Raw genomic sequence first — 16,550 nt, forward strand, 5'->3', positions numbered from 1 at the left:
ATCAACACACTGTTTGTAGTCTCCACCAAATAAGTGTAGCTGTGTCCGGACCCCCCTAGTAAGAGAAAATACATAGACTTACCGTCCCCCCCATGCTCCGGCCACAGCCTGGTTACGTCTGCTGGACCTGCTAGAACATCTGACACAGACGCCCGTCGAGACAGCACTATTACCGCGAAGGTAAGCATTGTTGCGACCCGGTGGGGAGTTGTTGGAGCGAATTTTTCCAGTATGCGTTTAAAACGCTGTTAAGAAAGGTCGCTCAAAAAAAGTAAGTCTATAAAAATAAAATAATAAAAGTTTGGGGCTGCTTTTAATCACAGCGGCCCTGTGACCATGCGGCTTTCTGCCGCACCAAGCAAAAAACTGATCTGACTGAGTCAGTGGGCGGGACTATATGGTGAGGCCCCGATGCATCCTGGGAGGCCAGAAAGCTTGTGACAGTGTTGGTGCCATTTTCGCTGTCGCTCAACCATATCCCAATGTTATCCTGTGGATAATCCAAGGGGCCCCACACCCCCAAAAGTTCACCCCACAACTGATTTGCTATATAATTATAAAGTCATAAAGATCCTACCTGTGGCTTTCATATGTAGACTATGCAGTCAGCAAATGCTAGGCCCTGTAGATGAACCCCTATACTGTTAGGGACCTACCCGTTGGGGTTACAGTGGCGTTTGGTGGGTAGGCTCAAAATATTAGCCAAACCTTGCATATGATATATAATTATTACATTTAATTCTAATGGGTGTATGGTGCACCTGCTCTCTTGTTTCTGTGTTGTAGCCTTAGACATGTGAAGTTTAAGAATTCACTGGGAGATCCATGAAGAGATAGCAGAGAGAAAGTTGGAGATACGAGTGAGGAGAGAAGGGGAGAAGTCAGGGAAGGTAGAGCTGAGATTATATTGGATGTCAAAAAAGCTGATGAGATCCCCTAAAGAGAACACAGAGGGAGAATAGGAGAGGTCGAGCAACAGAACCTTTGGGAACACTGACTATTAGTGGAAATGGGGAGGAGTGGAGTCATGAGAGGCATCAGGAGCCAGAGAAGGAATGGTCAGAGAGGTGGTAAGAAAGTCAGGAGAGGGCAGTATCACATAGGAGGAGAGGGTGGTCCACAGTGTCAAAAGCAGAAAAGGTGACGAGGAGAATGAACAGAGTGGTGGTTGGCAGCAAAGAGATCATTGCCGACTTTCATGAGAGTCACAATACTGGAGTAGATAAAAGCCAGATTGAAATGGGTCAAGCAGGGAGTGGGAAGAAAGAAAGAAAGGTGGTAAGGCGGTTGTATAGAATATGCTCAAGGAGTCTAGAGGCAAAAGGGGAGAGATAGATGGGCCGGTAGTTAAAAAGAGTAAGGATCAAGGGTGAGTTTATTAAGAATGGGGGAGATCAGGGCATACAGAGGGGACAATGCCTAGTGAGATGGAAGAGGCGGTCAAGATGAGGAGACAAAAGCAGAGAGGTAGCGAAGGAGGCGGGAGGGCATATGGACAAGGAGGGAGGTGGAAGGAGGGGAGGATTGGATGAGAACCCTTGACTACATTTCCAGAAACAGGGGAGGAACAGTTGGTAAGATGGATTGGGAGGGGTAGGCTGGGAAGGAAGGGAGTAGGGTGCTGAGGGTCATGTGGGATATGATGTCCTGAGGTCTGGTCCATTTTAGATGTGAAGTGGGTGACAAAGTCAAGGGCAGAGAGTGAGGGGGCAGAGGAAAGAGTTGACAGTACAGAGAGATGCCGGGGGTTTGAGGACTTGAAGAAGATGAGGTCCTTGAAATATGACTGTTTAGAGGAAGATGGCAGTACTGTATGTTGAGAGCATACATTTGAAATGGAGAAGTAGTCAACACCTATGCAGATATTTGGTGCATTTGGCATGCCAGGGTTGAGCCATGGTTCTGTGAGGGTGAGTAATGGGTTGCGAGAACAAGTAGGGGAGATATTGTTTAGGGGAGTTGCTTGTTCAGGGCAGAAGAGAGAGACAATAGAGGAGAGAAGTGAGTTAAGCAGGGAGGATTAGGAAGCAGTGTGGATAGCCTCAATGTTACGCTTAGAGGTATATTCAATTGGTGTCTAATCCCGCAGCGGATTCGACAGTTTGCCGATCCGACAGTATTCGGCTATCGAATCCCTCCTTCCCGTTCACTGAATTTGACATTCAATTTGAAATGGATTTGACACACCTCCAGTGGGAAAGGGACCAATGGTCGGATTGTGGGCGGCCCGGATTTGACTTCCCGTGCTCCTTGACAGCTGAAAAGGCTTGTTTGCTGCTAGCTCAGCAGCCATTTTGGGAACCAGCAAGGTGGAGTGAGGAGCTGCAGTGTGAACAATTTGGCTTTCCTTGCTGTGTGTGGTATCGTGCACTTTTGTGAACCTACACCCAGCAGACTTTCATCCAGGATGGACAGAAGACCTTCAGCCAGCCCGGAGAAGAGTCATTTTTGGTCCGAATTCTACATTTTTAAGTAAGTACCATGTGGTATGGCGTTGCATGTAGGTGCTTGTGTAGTGTATGGGTACTGTTTTGAATGCTTGGTACTGTTTTGTATGAGGTTTGAGTGCAGCATGTAATGTTTGGGTGGGGATGGGGAGCCATGAGGTGTACATGTGGTGCTGTTTGGGTGTTTTGAGGGTATGTTTAACATGTGTACAGGTGTTTTATTTTATGCTTAGGTCCTGTTTTATTGCAGCATGATTTATTTGGGGGGTATAGGGGCGTCTTTAGTAGACAATTTGGGGTGTTTGGATGGTGTTTAACAGTTTTTAAAAAAAATCTGCTAATGTGTTTTGTTGTCACGCTTGACCACTGGTTTAATTGCAGCATGCCATGTTGGGGTGAAGGTGTGTCTTTAGTGGACTTTTGAGGGTGTTTGAGTGTGGTTTTATTTAATGTGTGCTAGTGTGTTTTTTTACTCTAATTTTTGTAGCATGCAAGGTAGCGATGACTTTAGTGTACTTGGGTATTTAGCTGCTATTTTTGTATTTTTTAAATGTGTGGGTTTTTTGGTATTTAAATTTGAGGTGCCTGGTGGGTCTGTGTTATATTTTTGTGGTGTTTGGTTGTGTTTTGGGATACATATGTTCAAATTTTTTTTTTTTGTACATTTATTAAAAACAGGAATGTCCAGGGAAAAGCGCCCCCCCTACTCCCCACTCCTCAGAAAACTCCCTCAACAGCAACGAGGAGTGGGCCCCAACCAAGGAGGAGGAGATGGCTAATGAGCCAAGGTCATCCAGCGAGCAGCAGAGGTCATCAAGGGACCAAGGCCGGAGGAAGAAAAAAAAAAAGCGAAGACAGGTAATTATAAGTTACTTTCTGCACCTACAGCCAAACTAGCATACACCTTGCCACTCCCACGGGCCACTTTGCGCACTGCCAGGGACACTGACACACCCTGAAGCACACCTACAGGTCATTGTTATTGTCTTAACTGCATGTAATTTATTTTCCTAAAAGCCAACAAGCCAGCCAGAGGATCAGTCAGACGAGGAATCCTCTAGAGAATAAACAGGGAGGAAGACTCCGCGTGGACCCCGGACACCGAGGCGGAAAACTGTGACCTAGTGGATGGCGTTGACAGGTCCTACAATGTTCTGTATGGACAAAAGGCACATGCAACAGCAGCAAAGGCAAATATGATGATCTGGGAGGCCATCGCGGATCAAGTTACTGCAGTATCTGGAAACCGTCAGGACACCAGAAACTGCATGAAGCCTTACAGTGGCTGCCGTAGACAGACCAAGAAAAAGATGGGGGTTCAGCGACAACATGAGACAACAACCGGAGGTGGTCCGGCATTGAATTTCAAGTGGCTGACCTGGGAGGAAGTCATCAAAAGGCGCATGAACCCTGTCATGGTCCAAGGAGTTCCAGGCAGTGTGGACTCCACATGCCCTGCTGGCTTTCCCGAGGAGGAAGAACCGCCCAGAAGATGGAAGACAGCGGGAGCCCAGCAGTCCAATCGGAGGCGTGATGGTAAGAATTCATTCAAATGTGCTGTGCTAAACTATTATTCATTTTCTTTGCTAAAGTGTGTTTCTCCTTTCCCCTAGACACGCCTGCCCAGAGGATATCACCTGCGCACAGGACATCACCAGCACTAAGACCAACACCTGCGCACCACACATCACCAGCGCGCCGGACATCACCAGCGCCCAGACCATCACCTGTGCACCAAAAATTAGCAGTACGCAGAACTTCACCTGTGCGCAGGGCATCACCAGCTCAGGACCATTCCTCCAGGAGCTCAGAGACTGACACAAGAGCCTCAAGAATCAGAAAGCATGACCCTTTATACTTTGGACCCATCACCTGACCTGTTTGAGTCCTCAGGATTCACGGATGAGACTTTTCAAGGGTTTGATGCCAGCCGTGCCGATGCGTCAATCCCAAGCAAAGAAATGTCTCAAGATTTGGTCCTAGAGCATCGGCACCACAGGATGCAGAAGGTTAATATATGAATCCATTGTGAGCTTCTCCATATTTTCTAATATTTACTGTTTTTTTTTAATATACTTTTGTAAACAGAGGTGCCACAGACTAGCAGCAGATTTGCATCAGGGATCGGTCCCTACTTCAGGCCGGATCTGTTACAGGAAGAGTCGGATGACGAGATGGATGTGCAGCAGCCCGCAGTTTCTACACCCCTGCGTAAGTAATTAGATAAATATAACTTTTTTAAGAAACTGAAAAGTTTGTGATCCTTAAAACATATGTGGGAATGGACTTCTAATTAATTTTTTTTAATTTTCTTCAGCTGCACAGTGCAATTGGTGAGAGATATTGAGCAAGGCCATGATCCCTCAAGAGTTCAGAGGGTAAACAACCTGGCATCAGAGATGGAGCAGCGCCAGGACAGTTTTCGGGATGTCGTCAACACCAGACTGGAGGCCATTGAGAAGTCAATGGAGAAGATGGCCTACAGTATTGTTGCAATGCAAAAGACCATGGCCAACAGTATGGCTGAAATGACAAAGACCAGGCACAAAGAACACAGGGCGATTCTGGATGTCCTCCACGTTCTGGCGGCATCCATCAACAAGCTGGTGGAGAACACAGCGTGTGAGTCACATAGCTTCCAGAACATGTCGGAGAGCCAGCGACAGACAGCTTCCAACTCACAGCTCATCGCAACGGTTCTCCAGTTGATCTATGACAAACTACCAGGGACAGGTCAACAACATGTTGTGCAACCACCACCCCCCACTACCACCAGCCACACTTCTGCCCTTGCTCCACCACAACCCTGGTATGAACAATCACAGCAGTACCAAGGGTATGCAGGGATGTACTCCATCTACCAGATGCCTCCACCACCAATGCGGACACCGGCCTCAACAGCTACACCAGCACGCCCACCAATGCCAATGCAGTGCCCTCTACAGTCATCAAACACACCGTTGCCACCTCCGGAGGAAGAGGATCAGGACAGCACCCACACACAATGGTGCGGTCGTGTTTTTTCATTATTTAAAATTTTATTTTTCTGTGCTTCCCCCTTTTTCACTCCCATTAGTTTGTTTTTAACTTTGTATTTTTATTTAAAATGTATTTCACCCCCCACCCCCTCCTCCCGAGCGGGTACTACCATGGACCTATGTGTAGGCAAACATGCGTGGGCATGTATGAAAGCCCCTTGTGGTTATTTTATATATATATATATATATATATATATATATATATATATAGCGTCAATTCCTTCCCCACCTGTGGCTCAGGTGTATATGGCAAAGAACAAGAGGCGGCACTTCAAGGTCTTGAAAAACTTTTGTATTCAAATCATGGTGCAAAACAAAACAATCATGTGCAATAAATAGAGAAACATGGCAGTCTTACGACGTTTCAAGGCATCAAGCCTTTTCCTCAGGTAAGGATACCCATGTGGAGTGAAATATGCAGAGTGAAAGAACCAAAACCACAGAGTGAATCACTCACCTTTTAAAAGCTGTGCAAGAGCAGGTGTTCCCGGCGTCTGTGTCCGGGACTTCCGGGTACGTCATGCGGGCGGCGCATAGCTGACGTGTCTGTTGCCAAGCAACGGTTGCGCAAACAGGCGCCGGGGAGACCCGTCAGGACTGTGAAAAGAATGTAAACAGTGAACATCGAGCATGTGCAAGACTTGCATATGACACCCAAGCGGGGTGAATAATAAGTGGAAGTGAATAACGTTAAAAACATCAAAGAGGTTAAAAATTACTTATGATCAGCTGAAGAATATATAGAAAAGCCCAAATAGTTACTATAGCAACATATGAAGCAAAAAAAATTAAGGTAAAAAATGAAGCAAAAAATTGCATCTGATTAAACAGAAAGATAAGTGGGCTAACATGCGGTTGTTGGGTAATTAGATCGGATCCCAACTCGGTTACTACACATCAGAGCAGGGAGAAGAAGGGGGGGGGGTGAGGGAGGGGGAAAGGAAAAGAAGTTGGGGAAAGGGGGGGAGAAGAAAGGGGAAAAAGGGGCGGGGGGTGGAGAAAGAGGAAGCATGCAGGGAGGAGGGGGGGGCGGGGAAGGATAAAAGGAAAAACTGGACCGGGACCGCCTGATATATTGGCGGATGCTAAAGAAATACATTCCAAGTGAATTTTTCATTTAGTCCATTTGGTGATAATGTATCCAGTAGGAAGATCCATTTGGATTCACATTTGGATAATGCTGTATGTCGGTCGCCCCCTCTCACTGGACTCGGAATGTGATAGATGATCTTATACCGCAGACTGGATAGTGGATGGCCCTTTTGTTTAAAGTGGCGTGCGACCGGTTGGTCCACGGGTTTGCCATCGAGCGATGCTTTGATGGCCGATCGGTGTAACGCCATCCTGTCCCTAAGGTTTCTAATAGTCTGTCCGACATATAATAAGCCACATGGGCAAATGATGGTATACACAATAAATGATGTCGTACACGTAAGCACGTGTTTAATTTTGTATTGCTGACCCGTATATGGGTTATTGAAGCTATGGCCGGTTTCTAGATATTTGCATGTGGTGCAGGATGCACATCGATAACACCCTGGTTTTTTAACTTGTGTAGAGGCATGTGGAGTTGGAGTGATATTAGTTTTCACTAAAAAGTCCCTGAGGTTAGTAGTGATGAGCGGGTTCGGTTCTTCGGAATCCGAACCCGCCCGAACTTCACCTTTTTTTTTTACACGGGTCCGAGCGACTCGGATCCTCCCGCCTTGCTCGGTTAACCCGAGCGCGCCCGAACGTCATCATCCCGCTGTCGGATTCTCGCGAGGCTCGGATTCTATCGCGAGACTCGGATTCTATATAAGGAGCCGCGCGTCGCCACCATTTTCACACGTGCATTGAGATTGATAGGGAGAGGACGTGGCTGGCGTCCTCTCCGTTTAGAATAGATAGAGAGTGAGACACTTGATTTACTGGAGCATTAGGAGGAGTACTCAGAGAGTGCAGAGTTTTGCTGATAGTTATACTAGTGACTGACCACCAGTGCAGTTTTATTTATTTTTATTATTTAATATAATCCGTTCTCTGCCTGAAAAAAAAACGATACACAGTCACATACCATATCTGTGCTCAGCCTCAGTGTGCTGCATCATCTATGTATATCTGACTGTGCTGAGTGCTCACTGCTCACACAGCTTAATTGTGGGGGAGACTGGGGAGCAGTTATAGCAGGAGTACATATTTAACAGTGCACACTTTTGCTGCCAGAGTGCCACTGCCAGTGTGACTGACCAGTGACCACTGACCACCAGTATATTGTGATTGTCTGCCTGAAAAAGTTAAACACTCGTCGTGTGGTGTTTTTATTCCAAAAACGCATTCTGCTGACAGTGTCCAGCAGGTCCGTCATTATATAATATATACCTGTCCTGCAGTAGTGATATATATATATTTTTTATATCATTATCATCCAGTCTATACTAGCAGCAGACGCAGTACGGTAGTCCACGGCTGTAGCTACCTCTGTGTCGGCAGTCGCTCGTCCATCCATAATTGTATACCTACCTGTGGTGGGTTTTTTTTTTTCTATCTTCTTCATACTAGTAGTTTACTTTAGGAGCCTGCAGTGCTGACAGTGTCCAGCAGGTCCGTCATTATATAATATATACCTGTCCTGCAGTAGTGATATATATATATATTTTTTATATCATTATCATCCAGTCTATACTAGCAGCAGACGCAGTACGGTAGTCCACGGCTGTAGCTACCTCTGTGTCGGCAGTCGCTCGTCATCCATAAGTATACTAGTATCCATCCATCTCCATTGTTTACCTGAGGTGCCTTTTAGTTGTGCCTATTAAAATATGGAGAACAAAAATGTTGAGGTTCCAAAAATAGGGAAAGATCAAGATCGACTTCCACCTCGTGCTGAAGCTGCTGCCACTAGTCATGGCCGAGACGATGAAATGCCATCAACGTCGTCTGCCAAGGCCGATGCCCAATGTCATAGTACAGAGCATGTAAAATCCAAAACACAAAATATCAGTAAAAAAAGGACTCAAAAATCTAAAATAAAATTGTCGGAGGAGAAGCGTAAACTTGCCAATATGCCATCTACCACACGGAGTGGCAAGGAACGGCTGAGGCCCTGGCCTATGTTCATGGCTAGTGGTTCAGCTTCACATGAGGATGGAAGCACTCAGCCTCTCGCTAGAAAACTGAAAAGACTCAAGCTGGCAAAAGCACAGCAAAGAACTGTGCGTTCTTCGAAATCACAAATCCACAAGGAGAGTCCAATTGTGTCGTTTGCGATGCCTGACCTTCCCAACACTGGACGTGAAGAGCATGCGCCTTCCACCATTTGCACGCCCCCTGCAAGTGCTGGAAGGAGCACCCGCAGTCCAGTTCCTGATAGTCAGATTGAAGATGTCAGTGTTGAAGTACACCAGGATGAGGAGGATATGGGTGTTGCTGGCGCTGGGGAGGAAATTGACCAGGAGGATTCTGATGGTGAGGTGGTTTGTTTAAGTCAGGCAACCGGGGAGACACCTGTTGTCCGTGGGAGGAATATGGCCATTGACATGCCTGGTGAAAATACCAAAAAAATCAGCTCTTCGGTGTGGAAGTATTTCAACAGAAATGCGGACAACATTTGTCAAGCCGTGTGTTGCCTTTGTCAAGCTGTAATAAGTAGGGGTAAGGACGTTAACCACCCGGAACATCCTCCCTTATACGTCACCTGCAGCGCATTCATCATAAGTCAGTGACAAGTTCAAAAACTTTGGGCGACAGCGGAAGCAGTCCACTGACCAGTAAATCCCTTCCTCTTGTAACCAAGATCACGCAAACCACCCCACCAACTCCCTCAGTGTCAATTTCCTCCTTCCCCAGGAATGCCAATAGTCCTGCAGGCCATGTCACTGGCAATTCTGACGAGTCCTCTCCTGCCTGGGATTCCTCCAATGCATCCTTGCGTGTAACGCCTACTGCTGCTGGCGCTGCTGTTGTTGCTGCTGGGAGTCGATGGTCATCCCAGAGGGGAAGTCGTAAGACCACTTTTACTACTTCCACCAAGCAATTGACTGTCCAACAGTCCTTTGCGAGGAAGATGAAATATCACAGCAGTCATCCTGCTGCAAAGCGGATAACTGAGGCCTTGGCATCCTGGGCGGTGAGAAACGTGGTTCCGGTATCCATCATTACTGCAGAGCCAACTAGAGACTTGTTCGAGGTACTGTGTCCCCGGTACCAAATACCATCTAGGTTCCATTTCTCTAGGCAGGCGATACCGAAAATGTACACAGACCTCAGAAAAAGACTCACCAGTGTCCTAAAAAATGCAGTTGTACCCAATGTCCACTTAACCACGGACATGTGGACAAGTGGAGCAGGGCAGGCTCAGGACTATATGACTGTGACAGCCCACTGGGTAGATGTATGGACTCCCGCCGCAAGAACAGCAGCGGCGGCACCAGTAGCAGCATCTCGCAAACGCCAACTCTTTCCTAGGCAGGCTACGCTTTGTATCACCGCTTTCCAGAATACGCACACAGCTGAAAACCTCTTACGGCAACTGAGGAAGATCATCGCGGAATGGCTTACCCCAATTGGACTCTCCTGTGGATTTGTGGCATCGGACAACGCCAGCAATATTGTGTGTGCATTAAATCTGGGCAAATTCCAGCACGTCCCATGTTTTGCACATACCTTGAATTTGGTGGTGCAGAATTATTTAAAAAACGACAGGGGCGTGCAAGAGATGCTGTCGGTGGCCCGAAGAATTGTGGGACACTTTCGGCGTACAGGCACCACGTACAGAAGACTGGAGCACCACCAAAAACGCCTGAACCTGCCCTGCCATCATCTGAAGCAAGAAGTGATAACGAGGTGGAATTCAACCCTCTATATGCTTCAGAGGTTGGAGGAGCAGCAAAAGGCCATTCAAGCCTTTACAACTGAGCACGATATAGGAGGTGGAATGCACCTGTCTCAAGCGCAGTGGAGAATGATTTCAACGTTGTGCAAGGTTCTGCAACCTTTTGAACTTGCCACACGTGAAGTCAGTACAGACACTGCCAGCCTGAGTCAGGTCATTCCCCTCATGAGGCTTTTGCAGAAGAAGCTGGAGACATTGAAGGAGGAGCTAACACGGAGCGATTCCGCTAGGCATGTGGGACTTGTGGATGGAGCCCTTAATTCGCTTAACAAGGATTCACGGGTGGTCAATCTGTTGAAATCAGAGCACTACATTTTGGCCACCGTGCTCGATCCTAGATTTAAAACCTACCTTGGATCTCTCTTTCCGGCAGACACAAGTCTGCTGGGGTTCAAAGAACTGCTGGTGAGAAAATTGTCAAGTCAAGCGGAACGCGACCTGTCAACATCTCCTCCTTCACATTCTCCTGCAACTGGGGGTGCGAGGAAAAGGCTCAGAATTCCGAGCCCACCCGCTGGCGGTGATGCAGGGCAGTCTGGAGCGACTGCTGATGCTGACATCTGGTCCGGACTGAAGGACCTGACAGCGATTACGGACATGTCGTCTACTGTCACTGCATATGATTCTCTCCCCATTGAAAGAATGGTGGAGGATTATATGAGTGACCGCATCCAAGTAGGCACGTCAGACAGTCCGTACTTATACTGGCAGGAAAAAGAGGCAATTTGGAGGCCCTTGCACAAACTGGCTTTATTCTACCTAAGTTGCCCTCCCACAAGTGTGTACTCCGAAAGAGTGTTTAGTGCCGCCGCACACCTTGTCAGCAATCGGCGTACGAGGTTACATCCAGAAAATGTGGAGAAGATGATGTTCATTAAAATGAATTATAAATCAATTCGTCCGTGGAGACATTGACCAGCAGCAATTGCCTCCACAAAGTACACAGGGAGCTGAGATGGTGGATTCCAGTGGGGACGAATTGATAATCTGTAAGGAGGGGGATGTACACAGTGATATATTGGAGGATGATGATGAGGTGGACATCTTGCCTCTGTAGAGCCAGTTTGTGCAAGGAGAGATTAATTGCTTCTTTTTTGGTGGGGGTCCAAACCAACCCGTCATTTCAGTCACAGTCGTGTGGCAGACCCTGTCACTGAAATGATGGGTTGGTTAAAGTGTGCATGTCCTGTTTATACAACATAAGAGTGGGTGGGAGGGCCCAAGGACAATTCCATCTTGCACCTCTTTTTTCTTTCATTTTTCTTTGCGTCATGTGCTGTTTGGGGAGTAGTTTTTGGAAGGGCCATCCTGCGTGACACTGCAGTGCCACTCCTAGATGGGCCAGGTGTTTGTGTCGGCCACTTGGGTCGCTTATCTTAGTCACACAGCTACCTCATTGCGCCTCTTTTTTTCTTTGCGTCATGTGCTGTTTGGGGGGTGTTTTTTGGAAGGGCCATCCTGCGTGACACTGCAGTGCCACTCCTAGATGGGCCAGGTGTTTGTGTCGGCCACTTGGGTCGCTTATCTTAGTCACACAGCTACCTCATTGCGCCTCTTTTTTTCTTTGCGTCATGTGCTGTTTGGGGGGTGTTTTTTGGAAGGGCCATCCTGCGTGACACTGCAGTGCCACTCCTAGATGGGCCAGGTGTTTGTGTCGGCCACTTGGGTCGCTGAGCTTAGTCATCCAGCGACCTTGGTGCAAATTTTAGGACTAAAAATAATATTGTGAGGTGTGAGGTGTTCAGAATAGACTGAAAATGAGTGGAAATTATGGTTATTGAGGTTAATAATACTTTGGGATCAAAATGACCCCCAAATTCTATGATTTAAGCTGTTTTTTAGGGTTTTTTGAAAAAAACACCCGAATCCAAAACACACCCGAATCCGACAAAAAAAATTCGGTGAGGTTTTGCCAAAATGCGTTCGAACCCAAAACACGGCCGCGGAACCGAACCCAAAACCCGAAAAATTTCCGGTGCTCATCACTAGAGGTTAGGTCCCCCTCTTGTAGCTGGGCATCAGAGAGGTGCCTTTGAAACAAGGTAATTCTTTGTCACCCGTCACGATGGGCCATAAACCCTTGGTGGCACGTGGAATAACTTTACTGGCAGTTGAGAACCGGGTAACAAATGGAATCCGCGATTGTAATGGTTGTTGCGGGATTTTGTAAAGCAGTTGTTCTCTGGGAATATTGAGTACTTCGTTCCTAGAGCGCATAAATTCCCGTAACTTGTAGCCTCTATGAGCAAATTTTTGGATCATGTGGTCCAGCGTCGTGACTAGAGTAGTATGGTCGCTCGAAATACGTGCTGCCCGAAGCATTTGTGATCTGGGTAAACCGCGTATAAGTGCAGGAGGATGACAGCTACTGTGATGTAGAAGCGTATTGCGATCCGTGGGTTTTGAAAATAATCTGGTGTGAATGCAATTATCCTTAATCTCAATAGATTAAGGATAATTGCATTCACACCAGATTATTTTCAAAACCCACGGATCGCAATACGCTTCTACATCACAGTAGCTGTCATCCTCCTGCACTTATACGTGGTTTACCCAGATCACAAATGCTTCGGGCAGCACGTATTTTGAGCGACCGTACTACTTTAGTCACGACGCTGGACCATATGATCCAAAAATTTGCTCATAGAGGCTACAAGTTACGGGAATTTATGCGCTCTAGGAACGAAGTACTCAATATTCCCAGAGAACAACTGCTTTACAAAATCCCGCAACAACCATTACAATTGCGGATTCCATTTGTTACCCGGTTCTCAACTGCCAGTCAAGTTATTCCACGTGCCACCAAGGGTTTATGGCCCATCGTGACGGGTGACAAAGAATTACCTTGTTTCAAAGGCACCTCTCTGATACCCAACTACAAGAGGGGACCTAACCTCAGGGACTTTTTAGTGAAAACTAATATCACTCCAACTCCACATGCCTCTACACAAGTTAAAAAACCAGGGTGTTATCGATGTGCATCCTGCACCACATGCAAATATCTAGAAACCGGCCATAGCTTCAATAACCCACATACGGGTCAGCAATACAAAATTAAACACGTGCTTACGTGTACGACATCATTTATTGTGTATACCATCATTTGCCCATGTGGCTTATTATATGTCGGACAGACTATTAGAAACCTTAGGGACAGGATGGCGTTACACCGATCGGCCATCAAAGCATCGCTCGATGGCAAACCCGTGGACCAACCGGTCGCACGCCACTTTAAACAAAAGGGCCATCCACTATCCAGTCTGCGGTATAAGATCATCGATCACATTACGAGTCCAGTGAGAGGGGGCGACCAACATACAGCATTATCCAAATGTGAATCCAAATGCATCTTCCTACTGGATACATTATCACCAAATGGACTAAATGAAAAATTCACTTGGAATGTATTTCTTTAGCATCAGCCAATATATCAGGCGGTCCCGGTCCAGTTTTTCCTTTTATCCTTCCCCGCCCCCCCACCCCCTCCTCCCTGCATGCTTCCTCTTTCCCCCCCCCCTCCCCTTTTTCCCCTTTCTTCCCCCCCCCTCCCCTTTTTCCCCTTTCTTTCCCCCCCCCTTTCCCTTCGTCTTTTCCTTTCCCCCTCCCTCCCCCCCCCCTTCTTCTCCCTGCTCTGATGTGTAGTAACCGAGTTAGGATCCAATCTAATTACCCAACAACCGCATGTTAGCCCACTTATCTTTCTGTTTAATCAGATGCAATTTTTTGCTTCATTTTTTACCTTAATTTTTTTTGCTTCATATGTAGCTATAGTAACTATTTGGGCTTTTCTATATATTCTTCAGCTGATCATAAGTAATTTTTAACCTCTTTGATGTTTTTAACGTTATTCACTTCCACTTATTATTCACCCCGCTTGGGTGTCATATGCAAGTCTTGCACATGCTCGATGTTCACTGTTTACATTCTTTTCACAGTCCTGACGGGTCTCCCCGGCGCCTGTTTGCGCAACTGTTGCTTGGCAACGGACACGTCAGCTATGCGCCGCCCGCATGACGTACCCGGAAGTCCCGGACACAGACGCCGGGAACACCTGCTCTTGCACAGCTTTTAAAAGGTGAGTGATTCACTCTGTGGTTTTGGTTCTTTCACTCTGCATATTTCACTCCACATGGGTATCCTTACCTGAGGAAAAGGCTTGATGCCTTGAAACGTCGTAAGACTGCCATGTTTCTCTATTTATTGCACATGATTGTTTTGTTTTGCACCATGATTTGAATACAAAAAGTTTTTCAAGACCTTGGAGTGCCGCCTCTTGTCCTTTGCCATATACACCTGAGCCACAGGTGAGGAAGGAATTGACACTGCATTATCTTTAGGAGGGCACCCAGGCATTTTCTTTGCTGCATTGAGTGCCGGATGTGTACTTTTGTGTATATATATATATATATATATATATATAATGGGCCTAAGAGCATATCTGATATCACATTTATTTTTATTTTTTAAGAAATACACCTTTGTAAAAAAGTTGAGTTACTTGAGCATTCTCTTTTGTGTAACTTGAGCATTCATATATTTTTAAAATTCTTCAGGGATGGTCGACAAAGAGGCGTTGACAGTGTTGTTCGAGGTGACTTTACAATGGTAAGTAATTGCATTTTTCACTAAGTTTATACACACTACACAAACCCTGAACTGCCTGCACTTGTGTAGTCACACAGTACAGCAATGGGTTTTGGCTGGGCTGTGTGGGTCTACAAGCGCAGGCGGGTCAAAGTACAGACCACCGACACCACGACTCCTCCACCTTGACCCGCCTGCACTTGTGGAGCCACACAGTCCAGCAATAGGTTTTTTTTGATCTGTGTGGTTCCATAAGCACAGGCGGGTCAAAGTACAGACCACTGACACTACGACTCCTCCACCTTGACCCGCCTGCACTTGTGGAGCCACACAGTCCAGCAATGGGTTTTGGCTGGGCTGTGTGGTTCCATAAGCGCAGGCGGGTCAAAGTACAGACCACTGACACTACGACTCCTCCACCTTGACCCGCCTGCACTTGTGGAGCCACACAGCCCAGCAATGGGTTTTGGCTGGGCTGTGTGGTTCCACAAGTGCAGGCGGGTCAAAGTACAGACCACTGACACCACGACTCCTCCACCTTGACCCGTCTGCACTTGTGGAGCCACACAGTTCAGCATTGAGTTTTGGCTGGGCTGCGTGGATCCACAAATATTCTTGGGAAATATGGAATGTAAACATGACATCATTACAGTGCCCTTTACTTAAATCTGATTCTCTATTTTTTTCCCAAAAATTTACACAAGAACAAGGAATGTATCAAGAAGAACAAACTTTTTTCTTTTGGAAAAATTTATTTTTTATGAACAATAAAAATACAACTGTTTATTTTTCTTAATTTTAAATTGACAAGTTTTGTGCTTTTCTTTAAAATATTGTAAATGTAATTTAAAAGTGGGCAATTAAGGGGTGTAGGGGTATTGAAGGTCTTGAGGTAGGCCGGCATGGTAGCAGGAGTGAGGGTCTTAGCTACACTGTCCACTTTGGTGTACAAGGTCATGGAGGTACATTCCAGGGAAAACCTGTGGAAAACTAAAACAGTATTATTTGCAAGGTACTTCAAAGCGTGACATCCCTCCTGAAAAAGAAGAACAGCAGGTGCAAGCAACAACACACAGGTAACGCTGACATCAGGGAGGTTGAGGTCCAGCATCTCTCCTGGAGGGTGTCTTTCGTAACATGGCAGTGGGGCAAGGTCCACGTCACAAGTAGGCCGTCATGGTAGAGGGGGGACTTTAGCATCACTTCACACCGGAGAGGGCACTTTAGGCTTGGAAGGGCTACTCCGTGAAACTTGTGGAAGAAAAAAATATTATTCACACGGTACTTCAAAGCGTGACATCCCTACTGAAAAAGAACATCAGCTGCAAGCAACAACACACAGATAACACTGACATCAGGGAGGTTGGGGTCCAGCATCTCACCTGGAGGGTGTTCTTTTGTAACATCGCAGTAGGGGAAGGTCCACATCACAAGTAGGCCATCATGGTAGAAGGCCACTTCACACAGAACAGGATTCAAAAAATTGGTAAACACACCCAGCTGGTAACTGGCAAACACTCGTCAATGGGACGCCATCAACTGGATGGAACTTGTAAACAGGATGCTGTCAACAGGACAGAACTCTGGAATTCAATTTTTTTTTTTATA

The sequence above is a fragment of the Pseudophryne corroboree genome, chromosome 3 (genome assembly GCF_028390025.1).
Source record: "Pseudophryne corroboree isolate aPseCor3 chromosome 3, aPseCor3.hap2, whole genome shotgun sequence".
Lineage (NCBI taxonomy): Eukaryota > Metazoa > Chordata > Amphibia > Anura > Myobatrachidae > Pseudophryne > Pseudophryne corroboree.